Source organism: Cibotium barometz, chromosome 12 (genome assembly GCF_041138505.1).
Source record: "Cibotium barometz isolate CiBa-2024 chromosome 12, ASM4113850v1, whole genome shotgun sequence".
NCBI lineage: Eukaryota > Viridiplantae > Streptophyta > Polypodiopsida > Cyatheales > Cibotiaceae > Cibotium > Cibotium barometz.
Window position 1 is genome coordinate 41817387 of NC_141057.1, and position 21293 is coordinate 41838679.

Genomic DNA, 21293 nt, shown 5'->3' on the forward strand with positions numbered 1-21293 from the left:
TCCGTATTTTGGAGTTTTTTGTCTTTTCATTTTCCGGCAACCCTTGACTTTCTGTATTCCGGGATGATCTTTCGGGTTTCGAATTTTTTGACCGTTCGTCTTCTAATACGTTCGGGGTGCATTAAAAATTTTAAAATATTTTCAAAAATTCATGGAAAATTAGACAAAGGTTATTTCAAATTTTTGGAATATCCGAGTTTTGTGACCAGCATGTGGTGGGTCCATTCGAGCGCCCATAAATCGTTCAAATTCCTTAAAAAATCTTTTTTTTGCTTAGAAAATTAGTAAATTCATTAAAATTACAAATTTTAATTGGATTTGAGAATTGTCGGGCAGAATTGAAAAATTTTGTGTTCAATGGGATTCTCGGGGTAAAATTTTTAAATAATTACCAAAAATTAGAAAATTTCTAGAAATTATTTTAGAAATCCTAGAAATTGGTATTTTTGAAATATCAATTGTATTTTGGTAAATTTTATTGCTAAAATTTTTTGGAAAATTTTAGATTTAGAGTGCCATAAGATAAAATTTGGTGGATTTCAGGGTCTAGAAAAAAAAATCATGATAATTCTTTTTCTCAAGAATTTAATATTTTCAGGGATTATTTAGTGTTGAAGTATGTTTTTTACGTGTTGACATTAGATAGATGCAGATTATTTGCATATAAATGCGAGTGTGCCTCATATTTGTAGTTGTTTTCATTTGGTTAATTCTAGACGATGTTTTCATGATTTTTTACCATTTTTTAACCCCACCAAATGCTAATTAAAGCATTTTTTCTTATGTGCATTCAGTTCAACGAATTGATTTGCTAGATCATTTTGGTTTGATTTTTGTTCTACAATTCAATTTTAAAGTTAAAGAACTATAAGCAAATACACATGGTGGGACCATCTATGTTGAGGAGGAGGGTGCATGTGAGCCTTGACTCTGCCATGCCTATGTGTAGTGGTATGCTCTCCAACATAGGGGACCTTGAATCTACCGTCATCGTCTCGTGAAAGCTCCAAGCTCTTCTCTACCACCATTCAAGAAGCCCTAAGGTCCTCTCTTGTGGTTAAATATCACCAATGTCAGATTAATAAGGCAAAATCAACTAGGTTATTACATCCTTTGGATATTCCATCTCGAAAGTGGAAAAGTATTTCCATGGATTTCATTACGGGATTTCCACGTACCAACAGGGGTCACAATGCCATTTGGGTAGTCGTGGATAGATTGACAAAGTTGACTAGGTATTTACCCACAACATAGACAACAGTTAAAGCTTTGGAATTGGCTTACCAATTTGTCGAGTAACTGTTTAGAGTGTATGGTCTATCTTCTGATATTGTGAGCGATTGGGACTCTAAGTTCACAGCTCATTTTTGGCAAGAATTTTTAAGGAAATTGGAAACTACTTTGAGTATGAGTTCCTCTGATCACCCACAGTCTGATGGGCAAACAAAGCGTGTGAATCAAATTGTAGAGGATATGCTTCATGCATATGTCTCTAGAAAACCATCAAGTTGGGAAAAATATCTTCCAATGATGGAATTTGCCTATAACAATTCTAAGCATTTGGCTACTACTGGTTATAGTCCATTCATCGCGAGGGATTTCTTACGAGATATACAAGAAATACTAACCCAAGCTCAGGATTCTATCAGGAGTGCTCATGATAGAGCACAGTTTTATGCTATTAGGGGATACTCACCTCGATCTTTTGAGCCAGGAGCGTTGGTTTATTTGAAAGTTCCTAAAGATTCTCAAACTTTGTCAATAGGAAAGTGCTCAAAATTATCTCCTAGATATTGTAGTCCATTCCGAGTTATACGTCGGATTAACACGGTTGCGTATGAATTAAAACTACCTCCACATGTTAGAGTTCATCCAGTCTTTCATGTCAATAGACTGAAAGAGAAGCTAGGAGGTGAGGATGACATAGTTACTCCTCAAGAAGTCGTTGAAGTTGAAGATTTGTCTTATGTTCCACATGAACCTGAAAAGGTACTTGAATTCAGGGAAAGGAAACTTCGTAGTTGCCTAATCCCTGAGGTTAAAATTAAGTGGAAAGATAAGGAAATTGAGGATTCGACTTGGGAGTCAGTTGAGAACGTTCAGCACAGTTTTCCTTCTTTTCATTGTTGCAAAAGAGTACAATGTTTTGAGAGAGGGGAAGTATGTTATGTGCACATTATATGTGCATATACTAGGAGGCTAACCCATCCTAGGCATGTGAACATGGGAGCACGGGAACATACTCTAGTGGGACAAGGTTTAGGTCTAACCTTGGGTTGAGGTTAGGGTCATGCAACCAAGGTTCATACATGGAAATGGAGAGTCAAGAGTCACTTGAGGGCCCTCCTATATAATAAGGGCATGGGTCACTCTCAAGGGATGTTCTCTTGTGTAGAGGATTGTGTCTACTCTCTTGCCATTTCAAGCTAGAGCTAAGTGTTGCTGGAGTGAAGTTATATCTCTTGGATATGTGATACTTCATTGTATTTATGTGTGCACCCTTGGGCTCGGGGGTGGTTGGGTGGATGAGTATATGCCTCGTTCATGCATATTTATGCATGGTTATTAGCTACTCTATGTACACCTAGGCACATCCGTTAAAAGTAAAGCTAGAGGTTTTTACATGCTCTAGACACTTTGTTGCTATGGTTGAAAATGTGTTTGCATGTAAAGTTGAAAATATGTTGCTATGGTTGAAAATGTGTTTGCATGTAAAGTTGGCACCCTTTGTAGAAATAGATGTGGGGGAGTATATGTCAAAGAAATTTCATGTATATATGGCTAGAAGAGGCATAAAACATCAATGCACAATACCTTATACATCACAATAAAATGGTGTGGTTGAGAGTTTGAACAGATCTCTCACGGAGATGGCACATTGCTTGGTTGAGAGTTTGAACAGATCTCTCACGGAGATGGCACATTGCATGGTTAAAAGCAAGCTAAACATATTTCCCACCAAGGCCTTGTAGATAATACCTCTTATGAAGCATGGAATGGTAGAAAGCCCTATGTGGATCATTTATTTATTTTTGGTTATCTTACTAATGCTCTTGTGTCTGAGCAAAAATGCAATAAGCTAGACGATAAGGTGGTAAAATATATTTTTATATGATATACAGCTAAGAAAGCAAAGGGTATAGACTCTACCATTAAGCCAGAAAATGAACTTTGGTGAGTAGAGATGTTGTCTTTGTTGAGAACTCACTTCAACCCATGCTTTTATGCAAAAAACAAAAAAATGTATGCTCACATGACATCTTTGATACACTCCTATCTTTGTACAATGTTGGACAACCATATGTCGAGCAAATGAATGCTAAAAAAAGGTGTTGTAAATTAACCTATATTGATAGAAAATCAACTCAATTTTCAGCCCATAGATCAGAATATCAATAAAATAATTGTGGGTGATGCAATGCATGAGGAAAGGGCAACCATACATGCATTGAAGAGTATGCCAAATGGCTAGTGCAAATATTGCAAGACAACAAGTTAGCCACTCCTTTATCTAGCAGGACACATGTAGGTTCTCATCATGGATCTTATTCTTTTGTGGATAATGCTCTCATTGCTTGTATATATAATGAAGAGCAACCTATTTCCTTTGAGGAAGCACAAGAAAATGATCATTGGATGCAGGCCTTGCAGGATGAGTACAAATCAATCCTAAAAAATGACACTTGGTATTTAGCAGATTTGCCTTATGGTAAGAAGGCAATTGATACAAAGTGGGTTTATGAGCTTAAGCGTAAAGTTGATGGTAGTTTTGATCACTATAAGTCAAGGCTTATTGATGAAAAGGGTTATGCCTTTTTTAGTCAGTAGCTTCAGCGCAATAGTGTGCTTTCCAATTGACGTGACAGTTGGCATCTTCAATCCACTCTCTTTAAAGCATCTCTATATCTCTCGAAAAAAAATACTCTTTTATAAATTATTCCTAATGCATATGTTACTTTTCCAAATAATTTAACATATAGTAACCTCACTTCACAATCTAACGTAATATAACATTTACACAAAGTGAGTGTAAGTTTATCAAGGTCTTCCTAAGCTTCCAAGAACATGAGGTTATTCATCTAGTTAAGAAAGCCAAGCTACCCATAACCTCAAGGGTGTGACATCTTGTTTTTTATAAGTATGTTATGTTAGGATAGAAAGAGGCTTACTTTGCACATCAACCGTTGGAAAGTTGTTGGGGCATTAGTGAGGCCAAAAGGTATAACCTTATAAGCATAGGTCCCCCACATTGTGTTGAAGGTTGTTTTATGTTGGTCTTTTGGTGTAATGGACACCTGATGGTAGCTTGAAAATCCGTCTAAGAAGCTATAGGCTTCCTCCCTTGCTACTCGTTATAATACATGCTTCGTATATGGTAAAGGGTAGTGGTCCTTCTTAGTAGCTGCATTGACCTTTTTAAGATCAACACAGAATCTTAGCTTTCCATTCTTCTTTGGCACGATCACAATTGGCAAAAGCCAATTTGTGTGCTCAATCTCATATATGAAATCCGCAACCAATCAGCTTATCAATTTCCTCCTTTACTATAGCTGCATATTTAGGATTCATCTAGTATGGTTTTTACCTCGATGGTCTCTATCCTTCCATGATCGGGATAGTGTGTTGAATCACCTTGGGTGGTACACCCTTCATTTCCATATATTTCCAAGCAAAACAATCCTTAAACTCTTTTAGAAGAGGAATGAGTTCTTCTTCTTCAGTCGCTTGAGTCATAGCAATGTAGACAGGTTTGGGATTCTCTCCTGACTCTACAATGTCTACCTCCTTAACTTCTGTTGGCCCATCATAAGATGTGGATTGGCCATTTTCCTTTACTCTTTTGGCCGTCAATTGGATCACATTTCGTTTATCAATGGTGTAGGTTCTGAAATGGTCCGGCACTGAAAGCACGTCTCGTTTGTCGTTCTGTCTGAGCCATTGCCTTTCTTGCCTCTCACTCGGCTTCAGCCATAGAACCTTATTTTTTTTCTTTTCTCTTACCTTTGTAAGTTAAGGCATATCAAGCTCTTGAATCGTAGTTTTCTCCTCCTATTTTCCTTCCAAGGTTATCTTACTCAACTCCTCAGCCCACTTCTTAGAAAACTCATCGTGCACCTTATTGACCTCAAAATATCTTAGCCACATTGGGCGTCTCTGGGTTTACTTCGCAATAGGGCATTGCGTTAAGCAATATACCTCCTTTGTTTTTGTCATTTCGTAAGGCGTTGGGTGCTTTGCGATCGTGTGGTCCAGGCACTTCTGTGCTTAAGGCTTCATCCTCTGTTTCCCCTTCTCTGGGTAGCACATCTACCATGCACACTGAGGTTGTGGGAATCATTCCCAATTTAACATACTTTGTTTCTCTTAGTGGGCAACACATCTATGGTGACAAGTACATGCATCCAGTTTTCACTAAAGTTCGAAGGTGGAAGTGATGCATACATCTCCTTCTCTTTCTCTTCCCATGAGAGTTCATTAACTGGTATGGCAGACTTATAATGTTGTGGTTCGTTCAGTGGGGTGACCAAATCATTCCCAAACAACAGCCCTTCCACGCCCTAATTTTAGTAAGGTGATCTCAAAATTTCCAACGCTAATGGTGGCAGATAGTGTTTCACGTCGTGAACTGTGTTTCACACCATGAACCAAATTCTTGCACTTTCACGTGTTTAGCCTTCCAATCAATAGAATGACGTTTTGATTAAATTAGAATGTGATCAATAAAGATTGTGCCTAGCAATTGGAATGCAATGCAAGTCACCAACACAACCAATGGAATGCAATGCAAGTCACCAACACAACCAATGGAATGCAATGCAAGTCACCGACAAAACCAATAGCTCCTTGTTTTTATATTTTTTGGAAAAAACAGAACAAAGTGTGTCACCATTGCTAGCTCATGATAGCAAAACTGGACGAAAATGGCAAAATTGAAAGGAATTCCGAGTGTAGCTTTCCTATAGGCAATACCAAGTACTCACCCACACTTCCAAACACGCGGTTTTCCTCAACTACTCTAATTTCTTCTCTTCCACACAAACCTTATCTATATAGTTTTTCACAATGCACCTTCATAATGCAAAGGCAATAGTGAATCTTGCATAATGGGAGCTGGAGCTCTAAGAGGATGGAAGAAACAATGGTTGTTCCCCTAGAACGGCGCCAAAAATGTTATGGGCTACCGCACCTCCCAAGAGAGAACTCCACACATCCACAGTTGAAAGAAGCAATACACAACAACTATCATTGGGTACTCAATTCTTTGAGCTCACGTCCCTTGAGGCTCTCCAAGCTTGCTTGTGGAAGCTCCACTCCTCCAATCTCCACCTCCACGCTGTCACCAAAACGGAGTCGCTCACACCACAATGCAAGGCAATCTTCCTCTCTCCCACACACATGCATAGAAGAGGAACATGCACTAGAGTACACACTCTCTCTCTCACACACATGATAAAGCAAGAGCTCTCATAGCACAAAGGGGGATTGTGTATTTCCATTATGAGAAAATGCCTTTTATACAACTAGCCCTTATTCATACTTAGACGCCCAAAACTTACTAACTAAAGCCTTGGCTAGCCAGTATCTCATAATGTACAACCTTTATAGTGCCTTTACATAACACTTATTAATGCCCTCAAATGGAGGAGCATCTTTGTTAATCCAAGATGGGATTAACATGAGGAGGGGTAGCCATTGTGGTGAGCACCCGGGCAGCCAGACAGTTTCCAGTTTAGACATTGTGGTGAGCACCCGGGCAAGTTGACAGTTCCTAGTTTAGACATTGGATGGTAGCCAAGTGTGGCCAGATGGTTGGGAGATAGCTTATATAGACTTGGCACTCTACCAAGTAAGATCTATGCTTGTGCGGGCTACGTGACCGTATTAGTGAGTGTTGGACAATAAATTGAAGGACACACTATTTGAGGGTCCATACGGTCTCAGATGGCTAAAGCAACATGTAAACACTTTATTATAGTCTATTATGGTCTTAATCAGATGATATGGTTAGTTGGTGTTAATGGCTCACCCTAACCCTCCTTAAAACACATCCAACAACAAGAGATTACCTGGCAAACTGCAATTGTTCGTTGAGCATCTTTCCAATGACCGAGCTCATAACCCATGAGGTCTCCGGTCTACAACTCCTTGAGAAGCAATTCCACCGTGCCTCCCACGAGCGTTGTCACACCTCCGCATTGCACTATGGGTACTCGTCCCTCCTCTCACCTCACTTCGCTCACACACACTCACTAGCATGCATTAGGGAGAGAGATTAGCAAGAGAAAGACTCTATTGCACAATGGGGGATTATCCTTGTATTATGAGAGATATTCACTTATATACATGGCCATAAGTGTTCACACTCACTTAAACGATGGCCGACCGAGCACTATAGGTTCATAAGAGGCCATGCTATTACAATGACTACTCTTATAATATATCCATGAAGTACATCACTTGGGACTTCATCCTAACTTGCTACCACATGCTCTTGAAGCGGGAATCACCATAAGTATTCCGTCACAGCATTACGGGCGCTCGTCCAAGTTGTAGGTTTGGACACCATTGCTTCATATCTTGAATGTATAACCTTGACTCCTTGATATAAGATAATGGTAGTAGCTCTTGTTAACCCTAGGAATAGGTTAACAGTTGGTCATTTTGGACCAAGTCGTGGGATGGCCGATGTGGCCAACTTATGTCCATACCAACCTTGGGTACTATATATAGACTAGTTTGGCAGCCTTAGTTTATCATGGAGGAGTTCACTGTGTTCAAGAACTCTTGTAAGCAAGACATTTTTTATCAAAAGTCTATCTAGATCACCATCAAATCTCCTAACCTATAGCACATGGGTGGGTAGATGCCATCAATTTTTGTAATCAAGTTTTGCAAGCAGTTGTTTACTCTCTCCAATTTTTTTTGTAATTTAATGTTTTGTGTTTTGCCGCTCTAGCTTTTGTTATTGTGTATTATTACATGGTATTACAGCATAGGCTCTAGGCATTTTGGATGTTTACTATTTGAAAGGCAGATTTAGAGAGATGGCCTAACTTGCAAATAACGCAGTCGCTCATGCCCACCCTCGACCTTTTGGTGATGGTGGTAAGTTGGATAGGATAATTTATACTCTCTCAAAGTTCAAGATTAGGTCATATTCTTGATTCATGTGAGTCATGGAAAATCGTTGATTCCTACTTTAGATCGACCAAAACTACATACAGACTATATTGCCTAATTCTACTCTCGCTTTAGCATGGAGGCAAAGGAATATAGATATACTATGTGCCATTTTCACTAGCATCACTAATTCAATGACCCTGATTCAACATACTGCCATAGCTTCTGAGCATGGCAAGTTCTAAAAACCAGTATGAGATGAGGAATTATACATAGTTAGAAACCTTGAGAATCAACTTGCAACAACAGAAAGGCATTCGGATGGAGAAACAAACTTGTTCATATCGCAGATAAAGAAATTGTCACTTCTAATAAAAAAGGTAAACATAAATACTTTTCTTAGGGGCGGCTATAAGTCAAAGGAAAAATTAGCTCAGTCTTCTTCCAAAGATGTCGAAGAAGGGGGGCGATAAGCCTAAGAAGAAAGGCAAATGCAACTACTGTAAGAAGCCATATCATTATATCAATGAATGTATAGAAAGGTTGGAGAAGGAGAAGAAGCAAGAGTGATAATTCTTTCTTCATCCCATATATATAACATAACAACCTAACTAAGACTCAATTTGTTCATGTTTTGCTATACTTTTCCATATGCAAACATGGAAAAAAGATGTGTCTATTAGCTTCAAAGCTAGCCATAACATTCTATCTTGGGAGACATGGCTATATCCCTAGGCCAGCTCACTCTTGAAGTGGTAAACACTTATGTTTAAGTAGCCAAGTAACCAATAGTTGAAAGCTTAGAGTGCTCTACTAAAATAGTATTCATACTTTGTTTATAATTCCCTAGCTAGTGAGTTCTAGGTGTTCCCCACAAGTACCATTAAGGAAAAAAGTCATTTTTGGGTGGAGGAAGTTGAAAGCTTAGAGTGAGTTTTAGGTATTCCCCAAAGTTCCATTAAAGAAAAACTTATCCTTCAAGGAAGTTGGGGAGCAAAGCTCAATGCAAATGACTTAGTCCAACAATAAGGATACCCTAGCTCCCCATGAGTAAGGTGACACTGCTTCTTCTTCAGAAGGAGGAGATTACATCAAAGCCCACTCCCCCAATGCCTTTGCCAACATATAAGACCTCAATGAAAATTTGTGTAGGGTGAGAGTTCCAAAGAGCTAGTGGAGAATGATAGCGCCTCAGCTTTCTACGTTACGGGAAAAATTAGAAAAACAAATCACAGCACGTATTTATAGGGAGCGTGGATAAGGACACTTGACAGTATGGATAACGATATCCATACGGCCACACGTGGCAACCGACCACGAGGCAAGCATATGTGACACGTGGAATCACACGTGTGAATGTGCACGTGTTAGTATACGTGTCACGAAAGGCGTCCTTACCCATGTGCAGGTGTCTTTTCCCACGTGCGGGTGTCCTTTCACATGTGCGAGTCACATGTTTTAGTACACATGTCACGGCCCTATAATATATCAAGCATTTTTTCTTGTTACCACCTTAGTAATCGGTTTTTTTATTTGTTGTTGCCTCGCGTGCCCCTAGTTCCCTTAGCTTCCCCAGTTGCCCCTTGAGCTTCCCCCATGAGCCATCCCCTTCACTCAAAGAAAGACGGCGTGATTATAGACTTCTGACATCTTCGAATACCCTATTTCGGACCATCTCTTCCAAACGTTGGTAGCTGCCCCACCCTCCCCCACCTACCCCTAGTTCTCTTTCCAGTCTAGTTAGTTGTTTTACCTGCCCACCAAAGCTACCCCAATAATAGAAAAATGGCGCGAGGAAAGATTATCAGAGGACCTAGAAGACTCATATTAGTGTTGTATTTCCAGTCCATGTGAAATCATCGTATTCATAGTATTAGTAGTAGATATTTAACGTGTTCTAAGATTTACAGCAGCAGTTATTAGTTGGGTGGAAGAAGGATGCGAATTTAGCCAAAAGACGACCTTAGAATCACATTATCGTGCCATCCTTCTAGTTCCTACAAAGTATCTTTGTTTTTTATTTACAAGTGTTATAGGTTGTATCCAGAGCTTGCTGAACTGAGATGGGTTCAAGTGATGAAGGTGTTCTTGTGATAGGGGAAATGCCTGTAGAGAAGATATTTAACTTTTTGAGCTGGCAAGTGCACAGGAAATGTTTGAGTCCTACATGGAATGCTTTAATGTAAGTTTTGACTTGAGTGTAGTCATTGATCATTTCAAGTAGTGCTACGAAGAAGAAATGCAAGCTTTCCTTGCCTTGACAGATGAAGATGTTATAGACATGGAAGGTATCAAGTTTGATCATCTTAGTAGTTTGCCAAAGACATCTTTAGAAAAGGGCAGGTTATAGAAGAAGTATGATATACTTCTTGAGGATGTGAAAATAACGGTGGAGCAGTGCAAGTTACATAATAGGAAATCCAGGCTCCTTCAGCATCATGTGGCTTTCCTTTTCTATTTACATGCACAAGTAGGAATTGAGGATTCTGGAAAGTGCAGTATTGACAGTTGTGGTGTCCAGTCTGTAGCATTTTTAGGGGATATTGAAAACCAAGAAGAAATGAATGATGTAGAAATGGTTGTGGATATAGCATAAGAACAAATAATGAGCAAGGGTTTTGATGATGCAGACTTTAAGGCAAGTTTAATTGTTCTAGAGAAAAAGGATGTTTCTATAGAGGTTTCAAAGAAGGAGATCATTCTCCCATGTCTACCATCCTTCCCACTCAAGGAGGACAATAATGATTTTGTACTCCTCTTAGATATCCAGAAGCTCTTGAATTTAAGGGAAGACTATTGTCTTGGTTTCATAGCAGATGGATATCAAGCTGCCTCAGATTTTATAGATCCAAATGCCACTGATGAATTTTCAGTGCTTGATACAAGAGTGGAAATTTCAATTATGCACCTAGGGCTATAGAAACATGCATTAAAAAGATTGAAGAGCAAGAAAACACTCTTCCCACAGAAGAAGAGTTTCTGGCTATTTAAGAAAGCATAGGAATCTCTAATATGGGAAGGGAGCAACCAAAGATTCCATGCTCAGAAGGAGAGATCCCTCCATAAGATTCAATTGACTTGTTGAAGATGAGAACAAAAAGGTATTTATAAGAATAAATTCATAATATGTATTGGCACAATTACCCAATTTTCTTTGCCAATCATCAATAATTCAATGATGCAGAAATAAGCTACACCACAACCGAGCGTGAAGGGTTGGCCATGGTTTATGCTATTAAGAAATATAGACATTACTTGTTGGCCAACAAGTTTGTATTCTTTGTTGATCACCAGGCCTTATTATATTTAGTGAATAAGCCATGCACCATGGGAAGAATCACATGATGATTGCTTCTACTCCTAGAATTCGACTTTACGGTCACAGTGAGAAAAGAATCACATGATGATTGCTTCTACTCCTAGAATTCGACTTTACGGTCACAGTGAGAAAAGAAACACAACATGTTTTAGCAAAACGTATGTCTAGAATTCCAAATGGAGAACTTGCACTGACATTGATGATGACGTCCCAGATGCATGTCTGTTCAAAATTGATATGGTGCCTGAGTGGAGCGAGGAAATATCAGAGTACCTAGCTCATAGTTTTCCATAAGATCAACCCTTGTGAACAAAGATAAGATGCATCGACTTATTAAGCTAGCCACACCATATCAATTGATTGCAGGAGAACTATATAAGCTAGGCAAAGACGATGTCCTCAGGAGATGTGTGCAAGAAAATGAATTCGTCATGATATTAGAAGAAGCACACTTAGGAATAGCTAGATGACATTTTGCTGGGGAAGTTACCACCGCTCGTAAGGTACTCCAAGTAGGGCTATGGTGGCCTACGTTATTCAAGGATGCCATAGAACTTGTGAAAATATGCAAGGAGTGTCAACTATTTGCTATTCCGCCATGTTATGGCTCACCCTAACCCCCCTTGAAACACATCCAATAAGAGATTACGTGCTAATGAACTGCAACTATTGTGAGGATCTTTCCAATGGCCAAGCTCGTATTCCTTGAGGTCTCCAAGCTCTACAACTCCTTGAGAAACAATTCCACCGCGTCTCTCATTAGCATTGTGACACCACAGTGTTGCACTACGTGTACTCGTCCTGTGTCATCAGATTTATGACTTTTTTTTTTAGATTTATCTCTTAAACAATTAAATATTCCATCAAAATTCTTGAAAACAAGATTCACTCTGATAATTTTGTTAACCAATATTCACAATCACGAAAACAATTTGGAATCTTTTGCAAAACGTCATTTATTATCAAAAGTTTTTGATATATACATAGAGCGTCTCGGCTCCAAGTCACTGCCTCAATCGCGTATGCATAAAAAGGTGATACTGCGATGGAGACATGCTATGATATACATGATGATTCATCACTGATAAGGGTGTTGTAATTCTACTTCTAGGAATAAAGTGGCTTAGAAGTGTAAAAATTCAGCAAGAATTTCTAAAATTCCGTGGCGAATGATTAAAGAGTTGGACATAATGAAAAACTCCTAGCCTTATCAAGATCATGGCTAGTGAGATATTCTGCCGCTTGAGTCTTTGAAGCTGATTGGTATTGACGTTAATACATCACCCTCCAGAGAACCACATGTGCTGACGCCGCTCTACTGGATCATGAAAGTATAGATCCTCAAAGTGACGAGCGAGCCTCACTATGCTTTCTGGGGTTGTAGCAAAGTTGATGAGATTTTCAAAAGCAAAGGCGATCATATCCTGACTTTGGGAAAGTCCAAGAATACTAGACATATTTGGGGTATCCATGTAAAAATCCAATTCAATTTATGAATTCATTTCAAACATAATCTTAGCAAGTGAAAACATTTTTTTCATAGATTTACTTTAAAATTTTAGGCAATTTCTGCTGCTGTTTCATAAGTTTACAACAGTGCTCTGATACCAACTATGAGATTCCACTGTCCCCTTCGTGCACCAGATTCTCGGTTGCTCTAGCAGCAGAGCAGAAGTAGCTTCTTCTTGCGCGGGGCAGGGTTTTCCACTCGGGGCCTCGCCCTCAAATGTTCGGACACGAGACTAATCTAGTGGTCATTCCGAAACCGAAACCGGGAAAATTTTCCCTGCCCGAAAAATGGGGATGATTCCACCTTTTTTATTTCCTTAACGAATTTTCTAAAACGGGGTCAAGAGACTAAACTAATCTTCACCTGATTAAACCAGATAGAAGGAAAACTATTACAGACTTAAAGAAATCAACGCTTTTTTCCTAACTGAATCAGGCACAGCCGTTGATCTATTCATTTGAGAAGTCTTCAGGTTTTTATTTAACTACTCGAGTTCTAATCGTATTCCTATTAATCAATTTCATTATTAAAACTCTACTAATTCCAGCCTATTCGGCCCATGGGTTAGCCACCGCCCAACCATTCAAATTGGTAGAACCAGACAATTACTCACCCACCCATAATTGAATGCCTTTCTTAACTTTTGCTTTCGAATATAGATACGCACACACTCCTCTTTAAAACTTAACTTATAAAACAATCCATTGACAAACAGTTATTGATTACAGATGTCAAACTTAACTTAAAAAATAATCCATTGACAAACAGTTATTGATTACAGATATCATAACTCAAAATTTCCATCCAATCCTTGTTTCTAAAAAAAAGATAATATCACTCTGGACTCTCTGTTGAGACCCAGCTGGTCAGCAACAACGAGATCTAGTAACAGATTACAATAATCATTGGTCCATCATACAAATCTTCCACGACATACGCATGTGTGTCCTCAGTGAAGTGCCAGGACACCTACGGAGGATCCTGGAGGGTTCTGACCAGGCGATACACGGGCTCACGGTGCCTAGGACCACTTCGTCGGCCCTCATCCATCGTACCAGAAGTGCACCATTTTAACCGTATCGAGGCTAGTCAAGCCGTGTGAGCTATCCTTTGAACACTCCCCGACCGCCAACTATTGCAACCGCACTTCCCTTAGAAAAACACATACCAAATGCTCCCTCCAACCAGCATTCTGGCGTAAGACAATCCTTTAAGAAAATAGGGCTTCTATACAAGTTTTTAGTTTGATTTTCTTTTGAATACAATGAGTATATCTTAATCCAGTATCTCCAAAACTTCATAATCGTAATATTGAATTTCAAAACAGAATTCCTCAAATTCTGTAACCTTGATCTCCAGATCAATTCGAAGGGTCTTAACTTAGATTCAGATTTGGTGGGAGATTTGAGTGTATTTTCCTGAACTGGTCACATCTTCTTTCCTCAAAACTGACGAAAGAGTTTTGTCTTGGTCATAGTCTGATTCAGGATTCGAGTCTGATAAGGTTTTTCCTAAACTATCTTTCTCTAAAAGGGGGTGATATTTCAGTTACTATTTTACTGAATTTCGTTCATTGAATATTCATTTAACTGATTTCTAAATTAATCACGAATTCTAATGAGGAATAAATTAATCATTTATCTGAATATTTCAACTTCGATAGATTTCTTGAATTTTCTCTTTACAATCCGAGTGAATATGAAATGATAGAAATTCCTCTCTCAGAGTATTTACTTATTCACTTATCAAATACTCATGGAAATTAAACATAGAATTAAAGAGAAATCTAATTTTGATATAAAAATTATTTATGCATTTATGCATAAAATCCAACTTCAATGGAAATAACACTTTTATATAAAAGAAAATCCTTTTATGCATAAAATCAATTTAATAGGAATAAAATGAATTTCTTTATGCATCTTTTTATGCATAGAAATTAAATTCAATGAAAATAACACTTTTATAATAAAAAAATTTCTATTATGCATAGAAATTAAATTCAATGAAAATAACACTTTTATAATAATAAAAAAATTCCATTATGCATCTTTCTATGCATAGAAATTAAATTCAATGAAAATAACACTTTTATAATAAAAAAATTTCTATTATGCATCTTTCCATGCATAGAAATTAAATTCAATGAAAATAACACTTTTATAATAAAAAAATTCCATTATGCATCTTTCCATGCATAGAAATTGAATTCAATGAAAGTAACACTTTTATAATAAAAAAATTCCTATTATGCATCTTTCCATGCATAAAAATTGAATTCAATGAAAATAACACTTTTATAATAAAAAAAATTTCAATATGCATCTTTCTATGCATAGAATTTAATTTCAATGAAAACAACACTTTTATCATAAAAAGATAATATGCATCTTTCTATGCATAGAAATTAATTTCAATAATTAATATCAATGATATCCATGCATATTCAGAGTTGAATATGTACATGGAGTAAATAAAATATTTCTTTTAGAATGCACACACGGTGGGGATTACTCTTTTAGAATAACATAAAAATAAACTTTATTTTCCACAAAATTCAAGAGAATTTTGCCATAACCTCCTTTGTATGGCTGACCATTTTTCAATTTTTAACATTCTAATATCAATTTAAAATTAATCCCAATTTGAAGTAAAGTACTCTAATCTACTCAATTTTCACTTTCTAGGGAGTAAACAATAAGAAAAGTTTAATCAATTTATTTGTTACTCATTCTAGGATAAAGAAAGGCTGAATTCTTAAGGAAGAGAAGGGGGTAGCCTTTTCATCAAGGCATAACATCAAGATTCACTTTAATCAACTAAAAAAAAAAGCAAAGAAATCAAAAAACCATAGATTTGAATTTAAAAAGTAGAATTTTTAGCTTACATGGAGTTTTGTGAGCTTTCCTTTGGCTTGAGGGATTGAGGGTTCTACATGGAGTCTTGTGAGCTTTCCTTTGGCTTGAGGGATTGAGGGTTCTACATGGAGTCTTGTGAGCTTTCCTTTGGCTTGAGGGATTGAGGGTTCTACTCTTGTTTGGATCAAGAGTGGCCACCAATTTCTTTGTAGAGGATTTAGTCAAAAACAATTGAATTATTAAGTGAATTCAATGTAATTGGCTCTGGGTAGGAGTAAAGTAACAGTGCATAAATACTATTAAGCTTTTACAAAGGGGGAGGGTTCTATTTATAGGAAAAAGTGAGCCTCAAACCAAGCAAACTAATTCTAGAATTTTTCAGATCAGTTTGGTCAATTTTTTATCATTTTTGGGTCAGTTCAGCTTACTTTTTGGAACTAGACTTGAAATAGGAGAGAGGAGAGATGAAATATCTCACTTAATTGATTTAAAATTAGGAAGCAATGATGAGAAAAAAGGCACCTCCTTCATGAGGGGGAATCCCTACTCTGAGGTGTCATGAGGGGGAATCCTTACTTTGAGGTGTCAAAAAATCATTTTTTTAATGTTTCCTTTGGTCCTTAGTCCACTCTTCATCTTATGTGGGTATTTACTCATTTTTGGGAGGTTTTTCTTCATTTCTTCAATTTATCTCCTCCCTACATTTGGATTAATCTGATTGGTCCCTCATAACCTTAATCCAAAATTTTCAAAAAATCTGGACCCTTAGGCTAAGGTCTTTTGAGCAGATTATAATTTATTTTTAATGCACCTTAGGAAATTCTTTTTAAACTTCTATTTCGGGGGAATTTATTTTAATAAGAAAGGATATTTTTCCATCCAAAGATATCTAAAAATTGAGTCACCTCTCTCTAGAATATTTTCTCTCTCTAGGCCAAAACAGGTAGAAATAAGATCTTTTATTATTCTGAAAAGGGGATTGATTATTACAGGGGAAGAAACTGGACATCTTGAGGGGGCTGGGGAGGAGTCTTACACATCCCTCCTCTCACCTCACTTCACTCACACACACTCACTAGCCATGCATTAGAGAAAGAGATTAGTAAGAGGATTAGCAAGAGCAAGACTCTATTTCACAATGGGAGAGTGCTTTGTATTATGAGAGATTTTCACTTATATACATGGCCATAAGTGTTCACACTCACTAAAACTATGGCCGACCGGGCATTGTAGGCTCATAAGAGGCCTAATGCTATTACAATGAGTAGTCTCATAATATATCCATGAAGTATATCACTTGGACTTTATCCTAAATTATGCCACATGCTCTTGAAACGGGAATCGCCATAAGTATTCTGTCGGACCATACAGGTGCCCGTCCAAGTTATAGATTTGGAAACCATTGCTTCAAATCTTGTATGTATGACCATTTGGTGTATCTACCTTGACTTCTTGATGTAAGATAATGGTAGTAGCTCTTGTTAACCCTAGGAATCGATTAACACTGCATTTAAGGATAGAATGCCACTTACCCCTGTAATTGTGAGACAACCCTTTGAGAAATGGGGTATTGATTTTGTTGGACCCATTAGTCAGAGCATCCATCCCCAAGCTCGTTATGTGATCATGGCCACATATTATTTCACCAAGTGGGCAGAGGCAAGAGCCTCTAAAAAAGCTAATGCTCGAACTACAACCAAGTTCTTGTATGAACATATCATTTCCAGATTTGGCTGCCCACTAGAATTAGTGAGTGACCAGGGTTCACATTTCATCAATGAAGTGATTGAACATTTACTCACGGGATTCCTTGTAATCCATCGAAAATCATCACCTTATTATCCACAAGCAAATGGCCAAGTTGAGAGCACTAACAAGATTTTATGTGCTATCTTGACCAAAACCTTAGAAGCCAGTCGCACGGATTGGGAACACAAGCTCACTGTAGCACTATGGGCCTATTGTATATCATATAAGGTAGCGACAAGATACACTCCCTTTCGTCTAACTTATGGCATGGATGCGATAATACCTATGGAATTCTTAGTTCCGAGTCTACGTATTGCGATATAAGAAAGCCTTACGGAAAATGCGTTAGCCAAGAGGCTGATTGACTTAGAAAAACTTGATGAAACCCGGCTAATTACATTGCATGGGCTTCTGGTCGAGAAATTGTGGATAAAACATTGGTTTGACCATAACCTAAAACACAAAGAACTAGAAACATGGGACCTTGTCCTCATGTATGATGGTGTTGGAAGCACCAAGAAAAAAAAATACAAAGAGTTCAGACCTTTTAGAGTGTCCGAAATCACCCCTCAAGGGTCAATCCGAATTGAAACCATCAATGGGGTAGAAATGGAGGGATACATCAATATGGAAGTAAACTCAAAAAATATTATGGACCCCTGACCCAGGAAATGCTTGAACAAGAGTATATTCTAAAACATAAGAAAGAGCTAGCCAAGGAAAAAATTAGACAAGCTCAAGAGGAAGCCAAGGCAAGGGAAGCCAAAGCAAAATAAAGACTCCAAGGGAGAACATTACATGTAAACATGGCTTCACTCACCTTGCTTGAAGAGGATGACCTGGATATTCAGTTAGCACGCCTCAATGTAAATGTTTCTACAAAGGGTAGTCACACAAAGAGCATTGCATTGATTGATATAGGAGCAAGTCATAACTTGATCTCCTATGAAACATGGATAGCTCTAAACAAACCCCACCTAGAAGCAACTAGTGCACAGGTTCACAGTGTGCATTTATCAGTTACGCAAACAATGGGATTTTTGAATATTAACATCTCCATTAGAGATAATCCCTTGGTTGGAAAGATATTTGTTATGCTTGCAAGAACCATGGAAGAGGAGATGATTCTTGGACGATCCTTACATACCATGGAAGAGGAGATGATTCTTGGACGATCCTTACATACCTTGGATCGTTATGCACAGGATCTAAAGGGGACAATGCTCCAGGTAGACTTCCAAACGGATCAAGGGAAGATCCTCTTCCAATACCATAGCCCCAGGTGCCTCCATATTCTAGAGGACACAGATGTACAATATAAGCTGGAAAAGGTGGGACTCGGCAAGATGGCAGAGGTACTACCCCGCACTTTCAACAAATCACTATGTGCAGAATTCCTAAAGACTTACGATAGGAATATAAAGAGAGGGACATGGTATATCCATAGGGAGATGGAAGCTCAAAGAAGCACTTGCTGCCTCGAAACATAGAGTGGTTAACCTCCAAGCCGAAAGGGAACAGCTAAACAAGGCACACACAAAGAAGCTTCGAGGCCTCAATGAGGTGATCAGTGTGCCAAAGAGATCCACAAGGGTACTCATATAACAATGTGTCCTAAGCCAGAAGACATGCTTAGGATGGTGTTTGAAATGGAAAGGGGAGTTATGACAAACATAGCACCTAAAGGCTTAGAGTTGGTGGTCAAAAGTTCCACATCTTAAGGATGATCACCAAATTTGATGGAATTGCAGATCCCATTCACTATATATAGAGAAGTTCGATTAAATTTGTGGGGGTATGGGAAGTATTTACAATCCCACCAAGGTTCATTCATTTTGACTTTACCTCAAAGGCAAAGAGTAGGCCAATGGTTTAGATTTTAAACCCACTCAAAAGACTAGCTATGAGGACTTAAGACACATATTTGCATGAAGCGAAGCTCCATCACACAAATCTCAAACCTCAAGAAAGAGGAGGAAGAAACAATGTGAGATTACATTACTAGAACTAAGTATCTCCACATCCACATGAGATGTAGCTCCCTCCCCCTAAGAGACTAGACGATTTATTCCTCATTGTTCAATTTTTAGGATGATCGATCTGTGAAAGAGGCTTTCTGACTATCTCTATAGGTCTAGACACTACATCGAGACTACATCTTTGATGAGTGTTTCTATGAGGAAGTAAACCTAGGAGACAATTTACAAGGCAAGGGCATAGAAGTTGTCCACACCAAACCAAGAGATATGGGGGGGATACTAATGGTGCCCTACCACAGCGTCAACTTGTAAGGTCCCTCCTAAGCCATGTATGTGTCTCTTTTAATATAGATTTCAAGGAAAGAGAGTGCACTTAGCGAAGAGTGAGACAATAAGGTTAGAAACATTAGGAAAGTGAAAGAGTAAAAATATTAGCTCCAAAAATCCTAAAAGAAATAAGAAGATAAGAATAGTTCTATTAAGAGATAAGTATCTCCAAAAATAGAAATTCGATGATCTAAAATTCGGCCTCTTATTCTTTTCCTTTATACTGCCACACCCGATGATCTAGAATTCGGCCTTCCAACCTCTACATGCTGGGCAAAACCCTACGGGACCATACACCTCATCGTCGGCCGCTGGGGCGAGGACTCAAGCTAACCTATCGCCCCCCTCAGGCTTCGTCGCTCGATCCTCCCGCCCCTCAGAGGGATGTACGCGCTAGGGTGGGCTTATTCACCACACTAGCCGGGGCCCTCAGAACCAGACAGCATCACAATCACTCACTTCAATCGACAAACCTCATTCTCCCAATGGTATGAGGGATACCATGGGCCAACTCTAGGCCTTACTAACGTCTCCGCCGTCCGGCTACACAAGCACAAGAACAAGGCAGCGTCAAGGCGGCATGGAGAAGTTGTACCTGTACCTTAATTTAACCAAGATAACAATCTATTTACTCAACTAAACCATAGGGCTAGAATCCACGTTACCTTCTTAATAAGAAAACAACCCTTTCACAAAGATTTTAGCATTTCAACTTGAGATTGCAGATAAGACATTCTTTATTAAGACATATGATATTGTTTAAAAGAATAAAAACTTCAACTAGTAAATCAATCAAATAGATTAACAATTAATAGAGAAGCCGGGGCCATACCTCAACCCCTAAGAATGATATATAATTGAAAAACAAAATATATATATACCTTATATAAATATATATATACCTTATAGAAATTTATAGTAGGGTGGATTTTGGCACCATGATAGATGTTCCCCATAGCTAAGGTAACCATTTTACTCTTGCCAGTCCCACCATTCACTCCTCTCAATAGGCACAAGCTACAATGCCTACCTATGAAGATTGCCCCCACAGTTGTCATATCTTGTGCTACCACCTCAATCAATTTCTCCAAGGACCACACTAGTACAATAGTGCTTGATGACTTTACCCATACAAATAGACACTCAGGAATAAGAGAGCTGAGTCTTACAAACAACATGACCTATACAAACTGCCCCACAGAGGGCAAAGAAGTAAATATTGTTAGCCCATGTAAAGAACCCAAGGCAATGTTTATTACCAAAAGACCTCATCCTTGAACAAGAAGAAGAATTTATCATATGTTTAAAAATATTGTGTGGGACTAGGAGATAAATCATGATAAAAAAATAGATAAAATAGAGTGCAACAAGAAAAACCTAAAGATGAACACTTGGGTTCAAAATGCGAGTTTAACATAGTACTAGAAAGC